Raw genomic sequence first — 21,020 nt, forward strand, 5'->3', positions numbered from 1 at the left:
GGTACGTGTCACAGCATAGGTGAATGTAGCAATGTAGCATTTTTTGCTGTCGCGTGACTTTTGACAAATCAACGGCCCTGCAAAATCGATGCCAACGATGTCGAACGGGTTTTCCTTTGTCACACTGTCAGCTGGAAGTGGTGCTACTGGTTCTGTAGCTGGAGGGCAACTTTGTTCGTTACAGATGAGGCACTGCTTGATAATTCTCTTTGCGGCCTGACGTCTTCGAATAATCCAATACGATTCTCACAGCTGTGCTAGAGTATCGCATACGCCCGTGTGCAGCATTCTCAAGTGTTCCTTCCGCATGAGCAGTGACGTGAGGGGGTGATTGCCAGAGAGAACGATGGTATGCTTAGTCTCTTCGTTGTGATCACTGAATTGCAAGCGTCCACCAACTTGCATGAGGCCCTATTTGTCGAAGTACGGGTTGAAAGGCAAAACAGGAGAGCTCTTGTGCAGTGGTGTTTTATTCTTCAGGTTTAAAATGTCGTCGCTGAACGCATCTTCTTGAGCTTTAGCCAACCAGTATCTTTCGGAGCTGATTACTTTTTCAGCTCGTAATGGGCCGATCGTCCTTCCTTCTTTGTTGTGGCAGTTGTCGACATGTTGTGGCAGTTGTCGACAACCCACGCGGTTACTCGTATGACTCTGCTGAATGAACTATAATTCTCAACATTGAAAATTGTCATGGATGACTATGATACTATGGATATCACCGTCAACTTTCGCTCTTCCATGTGGCACTCCCTAACCTTCGAGCTCGGCTCATTTATCGTTAACCAACACGTGTCATCCTCCTGAAGCCAACGGGGTCCTTTCCACCACAGTTTGCTTTCCCGCAGGACCGATGGGAGAATGCCGCGGGTGATTAGGTCAGCGGGGTTGTCTGAACCTGGGCAGTGTTTCCAATCCTTCGGATCTGTCAGCGCTTGTAACTTTGAGACTCTATTTGCCACGAAGGGCTTCCATCTGGCAGCGTTTCCCTTGATCCAGTGAATAGCTACTGAAAAGTCAGTCCAGAGGATGGCGGCAACGTCCTTAGGATCCAAGGCCTTGACAACGTAGTGGCATAGTCGCGCGCCAACAAGGGCTCCCATCAGCTCCAATCGGGGTACCGAGAGGCGTTTCAAAGGGGCCACTCTTGCTTTAGCCATGACCAAGCTGACATTTGTTAGTCCGAACGGAGACTTGGTCCCGATATATGCGACAGCACCATAGGCCTTCGGGCTTGCGTCACAGAAAACATCCACCACTTTCTCCGTATCATCGTTTATAAAGTCTGCCACTATCAGTCTTTGAATAGACACTCCTTCGATGCATGGAAGCTCCCTACACCAGCAGTCCCACTCAGGCTGCAATGTTTCAGGCAAGCGATCGTCCCAACCAATTCCCAACTCCCACAACTTCAGGAACATTACCTTTACGCGTAATGTTGTGGGGGCAATAAATTCAAAAGGGTCGAAAATTTTTGCCGAGACCTGCAGCACAAATCTCTTGTTGTCGGCTCTTGGGGAGAGGAAGTCGATGAGTGAAGTTAGGTTGTATTCAAAGTGGTCAGTCTGAGCATTCCAACCTACTCCCAATACCTTTGTAGCTGCAGCATGTCCAGCATCACCGTTCGTTCTCTCCACATTGCCATTCTCTAAGAAGTTGACGAGATCGCGGTCCTTCGACATCCCCTTGTGTAGCCGCATCCCTGCTTGAGACAATATATCTTTGGATTCCTGGCACAAGACTTTACCCTTGTCAAGGCTGTCAACCCCAGTTACAAAATCGTCCACGTAAAGATGCTTGCACAGAATACCCGCAGTTTCAGCATACCTTTCCGCCAGGCCTTCAAGATCATGTTGCAAAGTTGCAGCCAAGAGAAATGGGCTCGACGTGACACCGAACGGCACGCGAGTCGTGCGATAGGTCACCAAAGCTGGAAGTTCTTCCCCTTTCTTTGGCGTCATAGCGTACCAGAGAGACTGCACAGCGTTGCGATCGCCCTCTGATAGTGATATTTGGAGAAAGGCCTTTTCAATATCCGCAACGATGGCAATGTTGTAAGTGCGGAAATCTCCCGCATGGGTTGCAGAAAATAGCGCCAGCCTTTTCTCGTTCCCCACAAGAACCACTTCTCTCTGATCAGCAGATCAATGAGCTCTGGGTTTAGGTTTGGGCCACTTTCCAAAACATTGTTTAGTGAGAGGCGATTTTTGGCACTTGATGATGCATCGAATACTACCCTCAGTTTTGTCGTCTGGCTTTCGCGACGAACAACTGCTTGATGTGGCATAGAGTACATCGGACCTTCCGACGTGCCATAATTCTTGCTGGCTGGCTCTGCATAGCCATTTTCTATGCAGGCTCTTATACAGGCGTTGTATTCCCTAATCAACGAATCTCCTTGCAAGAGGCGCTTTTTCTGTACTTTAAGACGGCTCGCGGCGCACTCATAGTTGTCGCCAAGCTCGTAAACCATCGAATTCCAAGAGAACGACACCTTATAGCGGCCATTCTCAAAGTTGACAGTTTCTTTATAGTGCTGAAGGACCGCGTCCTCGTGATGAACTGGCTCATGTTACTTGATACCGATGTGCTCGAGCTCCCACAAAGACTTTAGCTGTGCTGATATTTCCTTGTAAATTTGTTCACTTCCTCCTATCCGCATCACGCCAGCAGCCGAGGAGCAGACTCCTGTTGACTTCCTTGTGCCGACCTGGCCCTGGGCTGTCCATCCGAATACAGTCTCCACTGCCATCAATTTGGAGCTGAGACGCTTAGTGGATCCCGTGATAATTTCGCAGTAATGATCAGCGCCCATCAAAAGGTCAATATTTTCACTTTCGCTGCCCCGTGAGGCGTCTGCGACTTGGAAGTGAAATCTTGAAAATTGAAGTAGAACAGAATTTGATGGAGTAGCCATGATATCTGCACAGATGCAAGCAACTTCCAGCGCTTCCACTCGCACCCCTTTTCCGTCGTACTGGCTTCTGAGCCACAGCTTCACTCGACGCGTTTTTTGTGCGTGTTATGGCTGATTGCTCACCAACGGCAAATATTTTAAGCTCCTCTTCTCCCAGCACTTTTAACTCCAGCTTTTCGGATAGGTTGCGATGGATGAAGGTTCGCTGACTGCCACCATCCAGGAGAAGCCTGAAAAGTGTACGTTCATGTGGACCCTCTGCACATGCTCGCGCTGTCTGCAGGAAAAACTGCTGCTCTTCAGTGCACATTAAGTTATCTCTCGTGCCTAATGAGGACTTCAACACCGTGGCTTGCTCAATCACCGGTGACGAAGATGCATACCCTTCATCAGTGTTGCGGTGTATCCTAAAGTCAGGGTCGCACATTGTCGTTAAATGTCTGCCCTTGCAATGCGCGCACCTGAGCCACTTAGTTTTACGGCATTCTCTTGCCTCGTGCCCTTTCGTTGTACACCGGAAACTCCGATTGTCACGCGTCAGCACCTCTCTCTTACCCGCCACAGACATCTTTGCGTTGCAGTTGCCGGTCTCATGGCCGTTCGAATTACAAAATAGACATCCTGTGCTGTCCTTGATCGTGGTGTGCAGTGCCGCTGCAGTAGGCATGTTCGCCGCTTTAGTGTTGCTATTGCGCCTTTCCTTTACCAATTCGGCACTCCTGTCTCTCGGCGTTTCCGCCCGCTGTATGATTTCCCGCATAGCAACCTCTTTTCTCAAAAAACGTAGGAACTCCTCTAGCTCACTTCCCTTGTTCGTAGCCTCGTTTTTTCATTGGTATTCCAGGCGAAGGTCCGGCAGGCACCGCTTTCTGAATTACGGTCAGTAACAAAGTTCCATAGGTGCCAACACTCACGCCTAAAGAAGTGAGGCTGCGTACACCTGTCTCTACTTCGTCGACGAGGCTGCGCAGTTGATCGAGATTCCGTGAGTCACGCACTGGCTTGATGTTACGCAGCCGTGACATGTGGTCTTCTATAATAACTTCATTTCTGCCGAACCTCTCCTTTAAAAAATTGGAGGACGCTTAAGCTTCGCCTTCAAGAGTGGAATGCAACAGGGTTCCCGTCGACCCGCCAAGCGGTGTAAGACAATGCGCTGCGGCGCAACGATCACTTACGAGGCGCCCCGCATCGGACTTTGCACCCACCAATCACGCGGTGAGCGTCGAGCAAGGCAGCGTTCGGCGCGGAAACGAAACGTGCGCCTGAGCTAGCGGAACGAACCAAAGAACTCGGTGACTCGGAGGGAGAAACGCTCTACGCGAGCCAAACGTCGTGGTCGGCGCGGGCAGAGAGATAGAGAGATAGTGATCTAAAGAAAGGAAAGACGCTTGATTCTGCAACCCGTGAGGGAGCACGGTGAAGCGTCGTCAGGGGAGAGAGAGTCCGGACCACGACGCACCTCGCACCGGTCTCCGCACAGCCCCAATGCTCGCGTAGCGCGCCACCTGTCGGGGCAGCGCCGTACATTGAGAGGAGAGGGTCTTCTGTGTTTGCCGCACGATGGCTCTGCGTGTGCGGAAAGCCCAGAAGAAATGTAGAGGAAACGTACTTCGCTACGCGGTTAAATGCGATTTCTATAATTTACATGCTCATAATTACCGATATACACAGCAGTATAGCTTTCTACGGCACGTTTGTAAGGCAACACCGCATTCACTAGAGGCGTTTTTGTCCCACTTTTCAAGATCGAACTCATGACTGAGTGGTAGCGTCTCCGCCTCCCACTCCGGTGACCCTGGTTCGATTCCCACGCAGCCCATCTTGCAAGTTGTTTTTATTTATGAATTGCGTTTCGGAATTTTTTCGCTCACGGCCAACGCCGACGACACCGGATTTTCTGCGACACGAGCTCCTTAACCCTGCCGCTATAATAGCGAGAGAGCGACATCGTAGTTGCCTTCCGACAAGTAAAGTCCTGCTACCGTAGCCGCCGCCTTTCCTTTCAAGTACTGTTGAGGCACTTGAATTTGTCTACGTTTGAGAGGTTCTGGTTAGCGTTGATAGTCGACTCAAACTGACTCCAGAACCCTTGCCACTCTCGAAGCTCTCCGTTGAATTTGTTGATTTCGAGCTTTGGAAGCTTTACGATGTTGCGTATTTGCGAATCGTTTGCGCTAGACTCTCTTTAATCTGAGGAGCTTAGTGTGCGATCTGATGATACATTTTTGCAGCTAAAGTCAAGTCGCATGCGTTGCACCTTTGTTTACGCTACGCTGATCCTTTCTCTGTACATTTTGGAGCATGCAATTTCCTCTTCGAAAGCTTCATCGTCAAGGCCTTTTTCTATCTCCGCTCTAGCTCTTTCAGTGAGTCTTCTTTAAGAGAAAGAATATTTATCTTTTCTTCCAGCTCACCGATTTATCCGCTACCGTCCATGGTGGATTCTTCATTGATCAGATTGGTTGCAGATGCTCGCGCCACGGCCTTTTTCGCTTGATTCCGTCGATGTCCATCTTTTGACGTCCCTATTTCCGGGTTTCGGCACCAAAAATGTTGTGGAATAAGAAACGAAGAACTTTGAACTTATGGAAAAATGACAGACGTCCGTTCGCTTCGAGCGCATCAAGAAGACTGCTTTATTTTTCACTAGAAGGTATGGGGAAAAGGAGAGAGTATAGAGAAGCAGAAAGTCATAACACACCATGCCAAACAGGCATTCTTGCGCCACGCACGTGCAAGAACCCGCTCCACACTTGGAAGGCACCACCACATCGCCGTTTGCTGTTCGTAGATCGCGGCCGCCAGTAAGGCACGTTGTTTGAGGGGTGTCAAGTGTCCGGCGCCTCTGAGAGGGAGTCCTCCTTGCCACCTCGTCGGCGGCCTGCAGCGCGTGAGTTTATCAAATGTCCGGCGCCTCTGGGGGGGGGGGGGGGTAGGGGTGACTTTAGATCCAGAATGTAGGATATACAACAGACGCAAGAGACACTCAAATTGTTGCAAACCAACATGTATCCGCACCCAAGGAGGCTTGATCTCATGTTCCCTACTCAATATGACGAACAATGTAAATACTGCGAACATTGTTATAGATTCAGAAATTTGTGAGAATATACCCCTTTAATAAACGTTACCATGCTGAGAGTGTACATGCCAGATGCAGCCCTTAAGACACTTTGCATGCCGGTATTATGCTGAAGCGAACTTTGCGGAATTGGGTGTGGTGCGGTGGCTGCACAGTACTCGCCTAGTTACTTGTTTGCATCTCAGTTTAGGACTAAACCTGCAACCTAGTCGCACGTGTTCCCGCCTGCCAGGCACGCCGAGAAGAAAGTTGTTTGAAGAAAGTTTTACGCAACCGACAGATGCTGCTCAGTGAGCCTCAAAACTTGGGCTTCAAGTCGGGCAGCTCCACATATGTGGAGTCTTTGCCAAATTTTGTCCCGGACATATCTGAGAAGGTATATCAAAAAACCGCTTTTTAACCATTTGGCCGGCCTGCATGATCAGAGAGAAGGGGCAGATAGCACGAGAGACACGGGGAGGGATGAATTCATGACCGAATAGCACGCTGGAGTGCACGACTGCTTTGCTATAATTTCACTGCTGAATACCGCAACTTGTCCACAAACAATGTAGCAGATGCACTTTCTCGGCTACCAGCACTTACCTCGGAGGCAGTGATTGCTAAGGAGGAAGAAATTGTCTCGTTCATTGAGCCAGCCTGCGAGATAAAGGAGAAGTTCAGGCAGGCCGCCCTCGACGCCAGTTACCTGGAAACCGTCAATTGATGACCGAAAATTCGGAGGGTATGCAACCGCAAGCTAACTCAAATGCAAGGCCGAGTCCGTGAAATTGAATTTTATGAAGATGTTTCGTCATCAAGCAGTGCTGAGCAAGTTTTGACTGTAAAACGTTGCGCGCGTAGCGGAATTCACATTCAATTGCAAGTCGCGAATTTCACTTTGACATTCCTTGTTGATTCAGGGTCGTCTGTTTCAATCCTGTTGGAGCAAGAATTCAGTCGATATTTTTCAGAGCGTTCCGCTCCTGCCTGCTCCGCATGTTACTGTGTTTGACTACTCTCAACGGCCGATTTCCTTACTAGGTTGTTTCCAGGCAGACGTCGCTTTAAAGGCCGCACAGCGTCGCTACGTTTTTATGTTGTACACCGGGGAACTTGTGTGATCGGTCTTGACGGCATTAAAGCCTTGGATCTTCGCATTGAAGGTTCTGCTCTCAAGTGCTTGTACACGTCCATTGCTCCGCTGCCGGCTGTCGTTGACCCGCTGTCCTGTTCTATTTCCACACCGTCAAGCACGCAGCCCCGTAACACACCTCTTCCGCCAGCTTTAGCACATGAGTTCAGTTCACTTTTCAGTCCCGAGTTGGGTCTTGCTAAGGGGTTCACGCATCGCATCAAGACGCGGCAAGGCGTGCAGCCTGTAACTTCGAAGCTTCGCCGTCTGCAATATTCTCTCCCGTCACCAGTATCAAATGAGCTTCAGAGGTTGCTGAGCCTTGACATCATCGAGCGCATCGATGCTTCTGAATGGGTGTCCCCCATTGTTTTTGTTAACGAGAAAGATGGTAGCATCAGGATATGTGTAGACCTTCGAGAACCGAATAAAGCTATTGCTCCAAACAATTTCCCGTTGCCCCACACAGAGCAGCTGCGTCACGCTTTGGTAGGCGCTACACACTTCTCAAAACTTGTCTTGGTTTCCGCTTACCATCAGGTTCTCTTGCACCCTGACAGCAGGGATCTGACAGCTTTCATCACACATGACGGCCTTTTCCGTTTTAAAAGAATTTGCTTTGGGTTGGTTTCGGCCCCAGCGGCATTTCAGAAGATGATGGCGACTATCCTTGACCGCTGCCCTGGCACATTGATGATATGATCATTTTTGGCAAGACCGCAGAAGAGCACCTTTCAAACTTGAAGACTGTGCTGCAAAAGGTCAAGAACGCAGGTCTAAAACTGAACAACAAATGCCTTTTCGACTTTCCAGACTATGCGTTTCTATGGCACAAGCACGTGGTATCTCGCCACTTCCAGAGAAGGTAGTCTCCATAGTAAACGCACCAGTGCCAACTGATGTTGCCACCCTTCGTCCGTTCCTGGCTCTCGTACAATACTACTCCAAGTTTGTTCCACACTTGGCACAAGCGGTTGAGCCTATGAGAGTTTTACTTGGCAAAAATGAGCCTTTCATCTGGTCTGCCGAAGCAGACAGCAGTTCAGCAGGGTCAAGGAAATGCTTTCGTCGAGTAGAGTTCTCCAGATGTTTGATTCGTCATTGCCAGTCATTGTGTCGACCGACGCGTCCGACTGTGGCCTGGGAGCAGTCCTGCAGCAACAAAGTGGCCACGAGCTCCGCACAGTCGCTTTCGCATCTCATACACTGTCGCCTGCAGAGAGAAAATATTCATTCGGGGAACGAGAAGCTCTTGCATGCATTTGGGCGTGTGAGTGATGGCACACGTACCTTTGGAGTCGCCATTTCACAATTCGAACAGACCACCAGGCACTGGTGTCCTTGCTGTCATCACAAGGACATGGAAGACGACCACTCCGGCAAGCTGTCACAGAATACCTTGGCATTTACCGCTGTACTCCGCACGCCACTACCGGGGTCACCCCAGCAGTTCTGGTGCATGGTAGAATTCCCCGAACCAGGCTGGATGTTGTGGGTTTCTCAGCACCAGCACTTGCGGAAGACCCAGCCAAGGAGTTGGCACGACTTCGTCAAAGGGTTCGGCATCAACAGTAGAGCAGCAAGCACTACACGGACAAAAGGAGAGCCGCCAAGAAGACGAAGATAGCCGTAGGCGATTTTGTCCGCATCAAATAACCGTCCGTTCGTTTCAAGGGAGACTGCGCCTTTTCTTCACCAACTAAGGTGATCAAGAGGAGGGGACCAGCCTCTTTCCGACTTGGAGACGGCCCGTACGTGGAATGCCTCCCAGCTTTCCAGGGTTCCGGAGAGGGGCACATGGGAACCAGTCCAGCCTGCCACGCCGCAGCCGCGGTCTCCTGAGGCGCTGCAGTCTGCCACGCCACAGCTTCCTGATGCGCTGCAGTCTGCCACGCCGCAGCTTCCTGATGCGCTGCAGTCTGCCACGCCACAGCCGCGGTCTCCAGATGCGTTGCAGCCCGCCACGCCGCAGCTTCCTGATGCGCTGCAGCCTGCCATGCCGCAGCCGCTGTCCCCTGATGTGCTGCAGCCTGCCGGGCTACAGCCTCCTTCTCCCAGGAGGCAGGCACTGTCTCCTGGCATACCGCAGCCGCAGTCTACGAACCCGTCGCCAGTGCGACGTCCAAAGCGGCCGACCCGAGAGCGCCGGCCACCGGCCTGGCTCCAAGACTATCGACCAACTAGTTGTCGGTCTGACGCGTACATAGTTTGTAAATATGTGTAAATAAGTACAGTGTGCATGCATTGGGGTTTTTCTTACTAATACTTACTAACAACTGATCACTAAAAATAAGGGAGGGAGTATGTTATATTCAGTTTCGTTATTCATTTCAGTTCTTTATTCCCCAGGGGGCGCTTCTGTTCTTCATTATATATATATTGGTTGTATATGTTAAATAAACGGCTTTTTAGATCGGGACGGCTGGAGTCTGTCTTCGACCTTTGGTCAACACCACACAACCTTTTTTGTTTATTCGACATGCCCCCCCCCCCAAAAAAAAAGAAACAAAAAATAAAGAAGCAGTAGACGGGGCCATGAGAGGCAAGAAGAACGGGGATGAAAAGCAATTGGAGGAGAGGCGGGTGGATGGTTGAGCTCCGTAAACGAAAACTCCAGGAAGACTAAGGAGAACTACTATTTTATATCAGTTCGAGGAAATCAGTAAAACACTGCTATGGCTTCGTCACTGACTGTACAATATGTTAAATAGCTGTTACAAAAAAAACTTCCTTATACAGCCTTAGAAACTGCCCCGATGGCTGGCGTCGTCTGCTATGGCCACCGACACGGAAACCACGGAGGCCGAGTCTGCTGCTTTGTAAAAGATAGGAAACCATTGTGTTGAATTGAAAGTAAGCATCAGAGGGGCTTTAGTCTGTGCTCGTGGTAACGAAATAAATTTTTTTGTTGCAAGAAAGGCGTGCAGCGTGTCCATCATGTAATTGCATTCATTGTAGATTTGCTTCTACAAATGGGCTGAGGTTGATACGACAAAGAAATGGCATCCGTAAATTTATATTCCTGTTTAGCACGCATACCCCCATGGAGCACGACGCAAGTGGTTTCTCCGTTTTGTGCAAAAGCAACCAAACATGCTTTGAGCTGCATATGCAGCTGCCACCTTTCTCACGCCAGAGCCACACGCACGTGCGCGCGTCATTAAGAGAGGTTAGCGTTCGTATTTTTCTTAGAGTAGGAGGAGGGGAAATAGATGGAAAGGCATGCAGGTAAGCCAGTTCTCAAACCGGCTAATCTGCCTTTGTGACGTTGTGGCTGGATGACACTTTACGTTTTCGCCAGTGCGACGATGAGAACAGGTTTGTCGGCGGCATGATTTTATTATTTATCCATGACTTCTTATTGCGCGATTCTTATGCTGTTCTCACACGATGCATTTGCGATCGCGATCGAGCCACATAAGGAGTGATTTTTTCGACGGTTGACTCTCATCCGCAGCTTGCACACTGGGGCCAATCGTGATAGAAAAATACGGTCCCGATCAGGCTGGCTCGCGCTCGAAAATACACCGTGGGACACACCGCCGTATTACTTTTCGCATTTGAATCCACTAGCACGCTGTCACTCTGTTGCTTCCGGATTCGGCGACGCTCAGTATGGGCAGACAATCCAAAGGGGGGCATCGGTAAATTCCTCGACGGAACGGCTCCGGGCTCAAGGCAGCGCTTTTTCCACCCTGCCGCGAACGAAGGAAATGTTATGCCCTGCGGTTTGCAGCCAACGAACAGCACTCAGCAATTGAAACGCCTTGCTATAGGAGTGCGTATCTGCCGGCACTTCTTGCGCCACCGGTGGGCGCTGGGGACACCGAGATGGTGCTTTTCTGTGTCGGATAAAAGCGAGAGTCCTTGTCAGGCAGTGTGACTGCATCCGGGCCCTGGTCGATCACCTACTGCTCAGCTGCGGCGTAAACAGCACCAACCGTCCCAGGGTGCAACAGATACGCCCCAGGGTGCAAGTATTGCGTATCACTCACTGAGCACTGGACAAAACACGGGGAAGGCGGGAGATGGTACTTTATTTCTCCGTGCCGGCAGTGCGCTATACGTACGCGAAGGAGCAGGGCATGAGCTTTCACTTTTTACCCCAAAGATGAGAAACCACTCAGCGCATGGCTGATAACGCTTCGAATTGGCAAGGAACCCAGCTCCAACGTACGTGTTTGAAACAAGCACTTCCGCGAAGAAGACCTTGTGTACGGACTACGAGCACAAATGTTCGGTGAGTAGCAGACAACCTGAGACGATCGCTCAGTTGCAGCGTTCCGTGACGACGAGCAAAACGTGAACAAGGTGAAAGCAGGAGCCAACGTTCCGACAAGTGGACTTGTCTTCTGAAGAAGAAGACAAGTCCACTTGTGGAAGCGTTGGTTCCTGCTTTCACCTTGTTCACATTTTGCTCGTCGTCACGGAACGCTGTAACTGAGCGATCGTCTCAGGTTGTCTGCTACTCACCGAACATTTGTGCTCGTAGTCCGTACACAAGGTCTTCTTCGCGGAAGTGCTTGTTTCAAACACGTACGTTGGAGCTGGGTTCCTTGCCAATTCGAAGCGTTATCAGCCATGCGCTGAGTAGTTTCTCATCTTTGGGGTAAAAAGTGAAAGCTCATGCCCTGCTCCTTCGCGTACGTATAGCGCACTGCCGGCACGGAGCAATAAAGTACTATTCAGCCGATAACTTTGAGCGCGATTTCCCGGCTTGTGTAGTCTCTAGGTGGCCGCGCAGATGAAGTACAAGACAACGCTGTTCCAAGAAAAAAACACTTGGAATTCCCGGTAAAAAAATTGATTGGGTTTTAACGTGGCGTGAACCCAGTTACACGAGCGAAAGCTCTGTTAAGTGTAGTTAGACGCGGTTCTTCAGTGCTTCTTTCGGGCGAGCTATATCGGCACGGTGCGCAGACTCAGCGTGGCGCTTGCGGCGAAGCGTTGACGCTCTCGCACCGCCGCGTGCTTCGTCCATGGCGAGGATGAGTGACCAAGCCCAACTACGACGCGGCCTATTCAAATACACGTAATATGCAGAAATCATTTTCTGAGATAACCCCTAGGCCGAGTTGAATGAAATTTTTTTTGAATTTGAGAGATAAAGGTAAATTATAGCGACTGCTGGAATCGGAATTTCTATTTAGGGTCTGAATTTGTTAAAAGAATTTTCAAAAATTTGAAAGTTCGAAGAAAATAGAAGCACGAAGTTTGCAAATTACTAGCTCTGCATCAAGAACAGATATTGCGGTTCTGTAAAAAGTATCCATTAGATCATTCAAAGCGGACAAATTCCATATGTCAATTTATATCTTACGTGAATTTGTTACGTTGTGTACAAGTGTTCTGCAAAACCTGTATTTCCATATTAATAATTTTTTTTAGATTCATGTGTAACATATCGATTTTCTTCGCTTTGGATGTACCATTCGATCCAATTCACAGAATTTTGATATCGCTTTTTAAGAGTTGTATATTTTATAGTTTCGTTTTTTAAGAATTTGCGATTTTTTACCAATTTTTAATAAAATATTGACGACCTAAATAATCCGCGTGCACCGCTTCCGAGCCACAGTTTGACTTGCCCCTTATATGCCGCATCTTTTACAACCGCGATAATTGTACAAAGAGAAGCCATGTTTCGCTCAAAATATATCTGTTATGTACAAGATCGACAACACATCTTCGGGCACCAGCAACCGATTTCATTCTGCCGGCGTGCTTTTTATTTGCGTAACATCAATGACTCCGTGCAGATCTAGGAAAACGCGTTTAGAATACTCCTGGCGTTGCATCTCGGAATGCTTCTCAGCTATCACTTTATTACAGCGAGCTTCATGCGGAGGCTGGTGCGCGGTTGAGAGCATTGGTATGCCACTGCAGCACTATGCAAACCACCGCCTCTATGCCGGCCACGAACCTCTCTACGCCACACAAATCCTCCAGCTTTCCTTCCTCACTGCGTCGCTCTTACCCCGACCGTAGGACAAGCTTAGTTCTGCATGATACTATCACCTGAGGGCCTTCGCAAAGACACCTACCCTGCACAGGTACCACGGTCGGCCCATCCATGCCTTTAAAGAGGCCCTGCACCACAACTCGGGCTTGCGGAAATATGATAGTCCGCAGGTAGCATGCGCTTCTGTGAACATCTGGGAGTTTCGTTGTCGTACGCGGCGCGTAGAGCGCGCAAGCGGATCGCGAAGTCACCTTACTCTCAAGCGCTCTCTTTTCAATAGTAGGCTCTCTCTGCTCACTCTCTTATGGACGCTTTATTTCGTCATCGGACGCTTTATCTCGCCGTTTCCTTAGACGGCTGCTATTGACCGATAGCTTACATCATGCTGCGGTCGGCTACATGGTGTAGATAGCGCAGCTGCCGCGTGATGCCGCCACCAGTCCACTGGCTAAGTGCACTGTGGCTCGCTGACATGCTCGCTGAGGAAAACCACTTTTGGCTTATGTTTAGCGCGTCGTAGGCACCAAAGCCGGAAGTCGTGGCGTCTACGTTAACATCTAACATGAAATTTGAACTGCGCGCCACGGTGACATTTAGAAGGCGGATCGTTGTAGGCACGCCCCGCTGCGCCGTAGCCTTCACAGTGCAAGGCATTGAAGAACGAGCGGGAGCATAGCGGAGGCCGTGTTTGATTGCCAATAACTCCGCTTCTGCTGAACGTATTGAACTACTTTTTGTGGCAAAGTATTTCTGAAAAGGTCTATTTTCACATCATATGCATTTCTCCACTTTTATAAAGAGTAGTTCAGGGCTAAGTACACTGCCCCTGAGACCTGTCCATGGGCCCTATAACATAAAACTATTCCAACCTGTTTAAATTCTAATCTCTTGACGTCAAATTTACGTAACCACCGACGCAAGCAATGGGCGGTAACCAGCAGCGTTGCTTGAAAAGCTCAATCAAATGCTCTCCTCGTTTATATGAGGTCCCTTTGTGGCTCTCAAAGTCAATAGTATGCCTACATTGAGCAGATTTTCTTATCAAATTGGCTGACAACAGGCCAGGAGCACGCTAAAGTGGAAAGTGTTTCGATGGGGCCGAGCCAGCACAGCGAAAGTAGATAACCGGATGCAGAACGTGGTGCCGGCGTCTGCGATTGATCCGCTTCTCCTTACTTAGCTTGCAGTGATTGGTCGAAAACGGCAGCGGTGGGCAACGGAACGTTAAAAATTCCACAAGAACAGATCCTCAGCAAAGAGGAGTTGGCAAAGCGATGCCGTATATGTGCCGAAAGCGCTCGATAACGTTATATTCCCACGTGAAAATGCGTATTATACGCAAATAAATCAATGCTCCCGGCCGTTCCGAGTAGCTATACTTCGTTCCATGCATAGCAGTCAACGCTGTGGAGCAAGAAGTTCGGTCAAGGAACGTGATCACTTCGCGCGTTCCCTCGACGCTTCGCGGCGCGCCAACAGCGTTCGCTCGCGCAATATATGGAGGCTCCTGGCGACGTATTGCAAATAAAAAAAAAGATGAATATAACAACAAAATTAAAAACGATCTAAAACAGCGCATTTGCAGCCGTATAACGCACTGTGTTTGTTTCTAAGCATTAAATCTTGTTTTATTCAATGCTGAGCCTACATTAAAAAACAGTTGCGATTGCAATTGCGATTAAAACCGTCGAACTATATTCAATTGCGAACGGCGCCACTAAAAGAAGTCTCTCTAGCCTCCACAGCGTTCACTGCTAGGTATGGAACAGAGTATAGTGCCAGAGCAATCAACCAGCAGCCATCTTCTATTCCTTTCGACGTATCTTCTATTCCTTTCGGCATATTACTCCTTCTTAAACGCGTTCACGTCACTTTGACACGGTGAGTTTTCGCAGTTTCGTGACGTCGCATGACAGACGAACTGGGCGCAGCCAGAAAACAGACAGCTTTAGTTGCACGTGCGTAGAGGCTTTGCGTACGTAGCGCTTCTACGTGCAAGCAGTGCGCATGCATAGAACGTAGCGGCCGCGCGCTGGTCTCACGGGCGCACGTGAGATTCAATTCTTTGCGTGCGTTTCTTGCGCACGCAGACAGCTTCGCGCGGGAATTTCGCAAGATCACGAACAAGCGATAGCGGGCCGTACGCGCGCAGACCGTTTGCATCAAAACACGGCGACAGGAATGGCTACCGCCGTGTTCACATTTCCCGTTAGATGGAGCTACGTGGTCCCTCTTGGCGCGCGTGGCGTACGTGTAGCTAAAAGCGTTTCAGATAGCGTGCGCGTAAGGTACGTAGGCTTTTCACGTTCGCGTACGGGAAGTCTCTACGTACGTGTAACTAAAACTGTCTAACATTTGATCAATGGTAGAGTTTTACGGTGAAAAAGGGGTCGAATCAGAAATAATTATGATTCTTTTGTTCGGTCTAATCATGCACAATCAAGCTGCACACATCATATCAAATGGGGCGTTTTCGAGCTTTTCATGTCGTCGCGTGAGAGAAAAGCGAAGTGGGACTGGCCTGAAAACTTTTTAACCAATCCTGGAGGGCTGATTGGGGAATTGGAATAGATTTACGTTATAGAACCCCAAGGGCCCTATAACGTAAATCTATTCCAATATTTTTTATTCCAATCTCCTTACGTCAAATTTGCGGAACCACCGACTCAAGCATCGGGTGGTGACCCGCAGGTTTGTCTTAACAAACCAATCAAACGCACTCGTCGTTTATAGGATTGCTTTAAAAACGAATAACATTGCCTGCACTGAGCGGCCTATATTATCTAATTGGTTGACAAGAGGCGAGAAGCACGCTCAAGTGGAGAGGGATTCGATGGGGCTGAGCCACTGAAAATCGATAACTGCCTGAAGAGGGTGGCGCCGGCGTCTGCGATTGGTCCGCTTTCCCTTACTTAGCTTGAGGTGGCTGGTCGAAAATCGCAGCGGCATGCAACGAAAGGTTAAGAATGCCGCTAAAACGGATACTCAGCAAACAAGGATTGGCAGAGCGAGGTCATAAACCTGCCGAAAGTGCTCGATAACGTTACACGGCCGAGCAAAAAGTTTTATTGTACGCGAATAAACCCGTGCTCTCCGTCAGATGCGAGTAGCCATTGCCTGAGCGATCGGCGGCAGCCATCTTTTATTCCTTTCGTAATGGGGAATGCTGTGGCTATTCAAAAGAAAATTCAGTTTTGTTCGGCATATTAATACATCTATAATGCGTACACGCCACTTTGACGCGGTGAATTTTTCCGGTTTTGTGGCGTCATGTGACAGGCAGGTTAAGTGGGTGCAGCCCGAAAACTTTTGACCAATGGCCGAGGGCTAGCGAAAAGGCTTTGAATCAGAACTAATCATTTTTCTTTTGTTCGATCAAATTATGCATTATCAGTGCGTACAAGTCATATCAGATGGGAAGCTATCGCGGTTTTCGAGACGTCGCTTGGGTGACAGGCGAAGTGCTGGTGGTTCAAAAGTGTTTTTGACCAATTGCGGAGGGCTCATTGCAGAATTGTAATAGAAAAGTTTCGGATATCTTCACGTTTAGTGCCCCAAAGTAAACCAAACCAAAAGCAAGTAAAGAACACATAGAGAATCAGGCGAAATAAGCGAAACGTCATTGGTCTTACGTCAATTACTCGGCTGGATGATGTGGGCTGCAGTACCTGTAGAGACCTGTTAAGATGGAGCAACTTACATAAGTAGGCGTTGGTCTTCAACCTATTTGTATAATATCGCCTCATAGTTAAGGTATCCTTCACTTCCTTTAGGTTCGGTTTATCTTCGTCCACCCTACTAAACTGCATATACCCACCTGTCTCTTCGAAACCTTTAAAAAAATCGCCAGTGACAGATATGGTGCTGTGCTGCCATTTCTGGTTTACTTCTGGAACTGGCGGGCGTTACTTTCAAGACAAATTGCAATTTTCAGGTAGTTAAATAAAGTATTCAGATATACCTTCCTAAATTTGCGCTTTAAGGCCCGTGTTGCAATTGCGAAATGAAAGTTTAGCAAGAGTGAGTGCTTGGGAAAAAATCGTCACTGTTTAAGAGTATGCTTCGAGAGACGTGTAAATTTCAGATAACAGTTTCCGAAAAGCACGCGTGAAGCAGTTAAACATAATCATAAAGGTAGCGATAATGCAGATCACAGATCTTGTAGACGAATATTTCGAAAATGGCACTACTCTTAACATTTCCGCTAAGCCAGCATGACTTCACCACCGCTTTTCAGTTGGGAACTTGCAACATCTGCCCAACGGTAATAATGAAACGTTTATTAGTGAGTAACTATAATGCTGGATCGGCACATCGCATTCATTATGCCAGTAACGACCGCTTTGTCAGGTAACCCACCACGGCAAGTCGGAATGCGCCATGTGATCCCGGATATATATATATATATACAAGTTTGCGTCACGACATTCCTTCGGGAAACGTCCGTGCCGTCTGTTGTCGTTTTCATTGAGCTGTTCTTTTTTTTTTCAAAAATCAGTATAGAACGCGGAGTGACTTTTACCGCACGCATTGCTGTATGAACTAGCATTTTTGTCTAGTGGACTGGGCAAGCTTGGCTGGATTTTGGTGGCGGGAGTTGCTGTAATGGCAGATAGTCCTGTAGATTCTCCACGCTAGTAAGGAACAAATAAAGCGGAGCATGCAGGTAGGACCTAGACAAAGCTGTACCATGCGCTCTGCAGAAGTAGTTTGATTAACTACACAGGCGCGAATTCGAATTTAGACTTCTTTGGACCCTCTGCGGTAGTTAAACTACTATGCCTGCTGGCTATGTTCGCTGTGGTGGTAGCTGCGAAGCAGGCTCGAATTCCGACGGTAGCTGCCCATTCATACCGGGGCGGAGTGCGAAAAATCCTTATGCATCGTGCTCCACGGGCATGTTAAGGATTTAATACCAGCTAGTCCGAATAAATTTGAAGCCCTCCACGGCGTCGTCTCTTTTAGCCCACTGTGTGGGCGAAAACTGACGACGGTTTGTGATGACGTCACAAACAGCTTTGTGATGTCACCCACACAATAAAAATTAACTTATGGGGTTTTACGTGCAAAACCACTTCCTGATTATGAGGCACGCCGTAGTAGAGGACTCCGGAAATTTCGACCACCTGGAGTTCTTTAACGTTCACCTAAATCTAAGTACACGGGTGTTTTTGCATTTCGCTCCCATTGAAATCCGGCCGCCGTGGCCAGGATTCGATCCCGCGACCTCGTGCTCAGCAGCCCAACACCATAGGCACTGAGCGACCACGGCGGGTATCCGCACAATAAAAGATTTAGGCGAAGCTTTCTTTGCCTACCACCCCGCCGTTGCACCTGGGTCGGTCGGCGGCTGGTCAGTTTCTTGGCGAGTAGATTCCTCCACACTCTACAACAAAAAAAAAATGAGAAAAGGCACTCCATCGCGCGATTTGAACCTCGGCCCCCCCGCACAACAGCCCGATACTCCAACTATTAGGCCACAGCCACCTTTGTTTCTCTTTTCGTTGGCATTTATTACAAATATAAAACATAAGTGCATAAGTTACCGACATAGCAGCCAAAACATCTAACACTTCAGAGTCACATTATTACCGTAAACAGCTCTCTAAAACATAGGCAAAAGGATATACTTCATCAACATGGACATGATATGCTTGCATGAGTGTGTACAATGCCTATTTTTCTAAACGCTGGCATATTCTAAATCAAGGTGAGTACTGAAACGCTGTCTGGCAAAGCGTAATTAATTAGGAAAGGCACTTTTCTACCTTGGAATAACTGTCGTTGTTGTGATGTACCAGTTACTAGACAACACTGTTTTATTAGCTGCAATACCACCATGTTACTTGGGAACGTGCTCCAGAGCACATTTAAAAAGCATCTTGATGTAAGACCCCATACCATAAGACATCTTATGTCACATAAATGTGAAGATGCGCCTTTTGATGAGCTGCTAGTTACGAAACATAGTTTATGAAAAACTCGCATGCTCGGCCGGAATGCAGAACTAATTTTCGCTTCGGAGTTAAATTTCATTGAGATGATTTCAAAGGGGAAATGGTTTTACAATCAGAGAGTTCCAACCAGATTCGCACGCATTGGCCGCGCCACAACCGCACGTGCAGTCCCATCGTGCCAACGCCAACCACTTATTTCACATGACTGCCGTGTTTATGATGCCGTGATGATATGATGATTATTGCCAAACTTTACCACACTTCACAACGGTGGATTGGCCAAGAAGGAACACTTTATTGCATGACGACTCTAGTCCATGTCATCCCCACTTGTGACCGGGAATCCACTCCAAGAGGACCCAGAGATTTGGATGCGATGGCATGTGTGTCTTTAAGTGAGCACAAAGATGACGGGCAAGAAATATTTATGAGATTTCGGAGCGCGTCTTGGCTGTCGGAGCGTACAGTAATTGTGTCCGTTTCGTGTGCGGGTTAGCAGATAACGTCTGCGATTGCCTGCGTTTCAGTGTCCATAGCGGTTGGAACGATTGCAGAAGAATATGAGAATGAATACGATGGGCCCACTACTGCCGTAGAGAGAGAGCAAATGATAAAGGAAAGATAGGGAGGTTAACCAGGACTGAGCCCGGTTGGCTACCCTACACTGGGGAAAGGGAAAAGGGGACGGAAAGATTAAAAGAAGAAAAGAAAGTCTACTGGGTATATCGTTCGGTCACTCAGTCCAGATCACAGACGCTGATTCAATCCAGTAGCCTTCAAATATCGCATCAGAGCTTTTGTGGCCTTTTGTAGCTGCGATATGCGAGGCCATGGTCCCAAGATCTTCTTCAAGGTGAACGGTGTTCTATCTAGCTGATTGAGAGCTGTGCAGAGGTCATGTCTTTCGTTTTGAAAAGATGGGCAGTAGCACAGTAGATGTTCTATAGTTTCCTCGGCACCGCAGGCATTACAGTCGGCGCTATCAGTCATTCCAATCAAAAACGTATATGCATTGGTGAATGCGACGCCCAAGCGTAAGCGGCACAGCATTGTTTCCTCATTTCGCAGAAGCCCTGGTAACAGCCGCAGTTGCATAGAGGGGTCGAGGGAATGCAATCGTTCTTGGGTGAATTCAGGTGTGTGCCACTTCTCTAATGTCATACGGTGTGCTACCTTGCTTAGGTGTTGGGCTGCGTCGGTCCGCGATAAAGGTACAGAAACGAGGGTTCCTCCTTCGTGTGCTCTCCTAGCAGCTTCGTCAGCGAGGTTGTTGCCGGAGATACCGCAATGGCCAGGCAGCCACTGAAACACGACGTCGTGTCCTTTCGCTATCATACGATGGTGACTACTGCCGTAAGCGCTCGCTCCGGTGTACGGGCTACGTCTTCATAGTACGCTTTATGCGGCAGCGTGAAATCGAGTCCCGTGGTGTTGTTGGTGGTGGTGGAAAAGGTTCAAGGCGCCTAATATCACACTCAAGGCGAGCTAGAATGACCCGCCACTGAGTATACACGTCGAGAGAGAAGAAGAGCAAGACGACACTGTTAGTGCTGTTGTCACCTCAACTCTGTAATTTTTGCATAAGTTTTGCTATTGATTAAGTGAATTATTTATATCCTTGGAAGACGGCCGCATCTTTGAGGCGGTACTCTCTCTATAGGAAGGGTACGGCTGCTCCGGCGCCGGCATCTTTAAAGGGACAGCGCCATCCGGAGGAAGCCAGCGTGGCGGAGACGGCCATGGCCTCGAAAGGCGTGGAGCTGCCAGACATGAGGGACGAAACGCAATCCAGTGCGTCACCATCGCTCAGTGGGGACCACTCAACTATCGTCGACTCTGAGGAGGAAGCGGCTGATATGGCGGAAATGGACAGCGACGGCTTCAAGGTGGTGAGTCATCGGAAGCAAAGAACGGTCGGAATCCCGGTGGTAGTTTTGCCAACAGAGAACGGTGCTGATTTGAGAGAGCGGAACCCTTCGAAGCCATTA

Source organism: Dermacentor variabilis, chromosome 5 (assembly GCF_050947875.1).
Source record: "Dermacentor variabilis isolate Ectoservices chromosome 5, ASM5094787v1, whole genome shotgun sequence".
NCBI lineage: Eukaryota > Metazoa > Arthropoda > Arachnida > Ixodida > Ixodidae > Dermacentor > Dermacentor variabilis.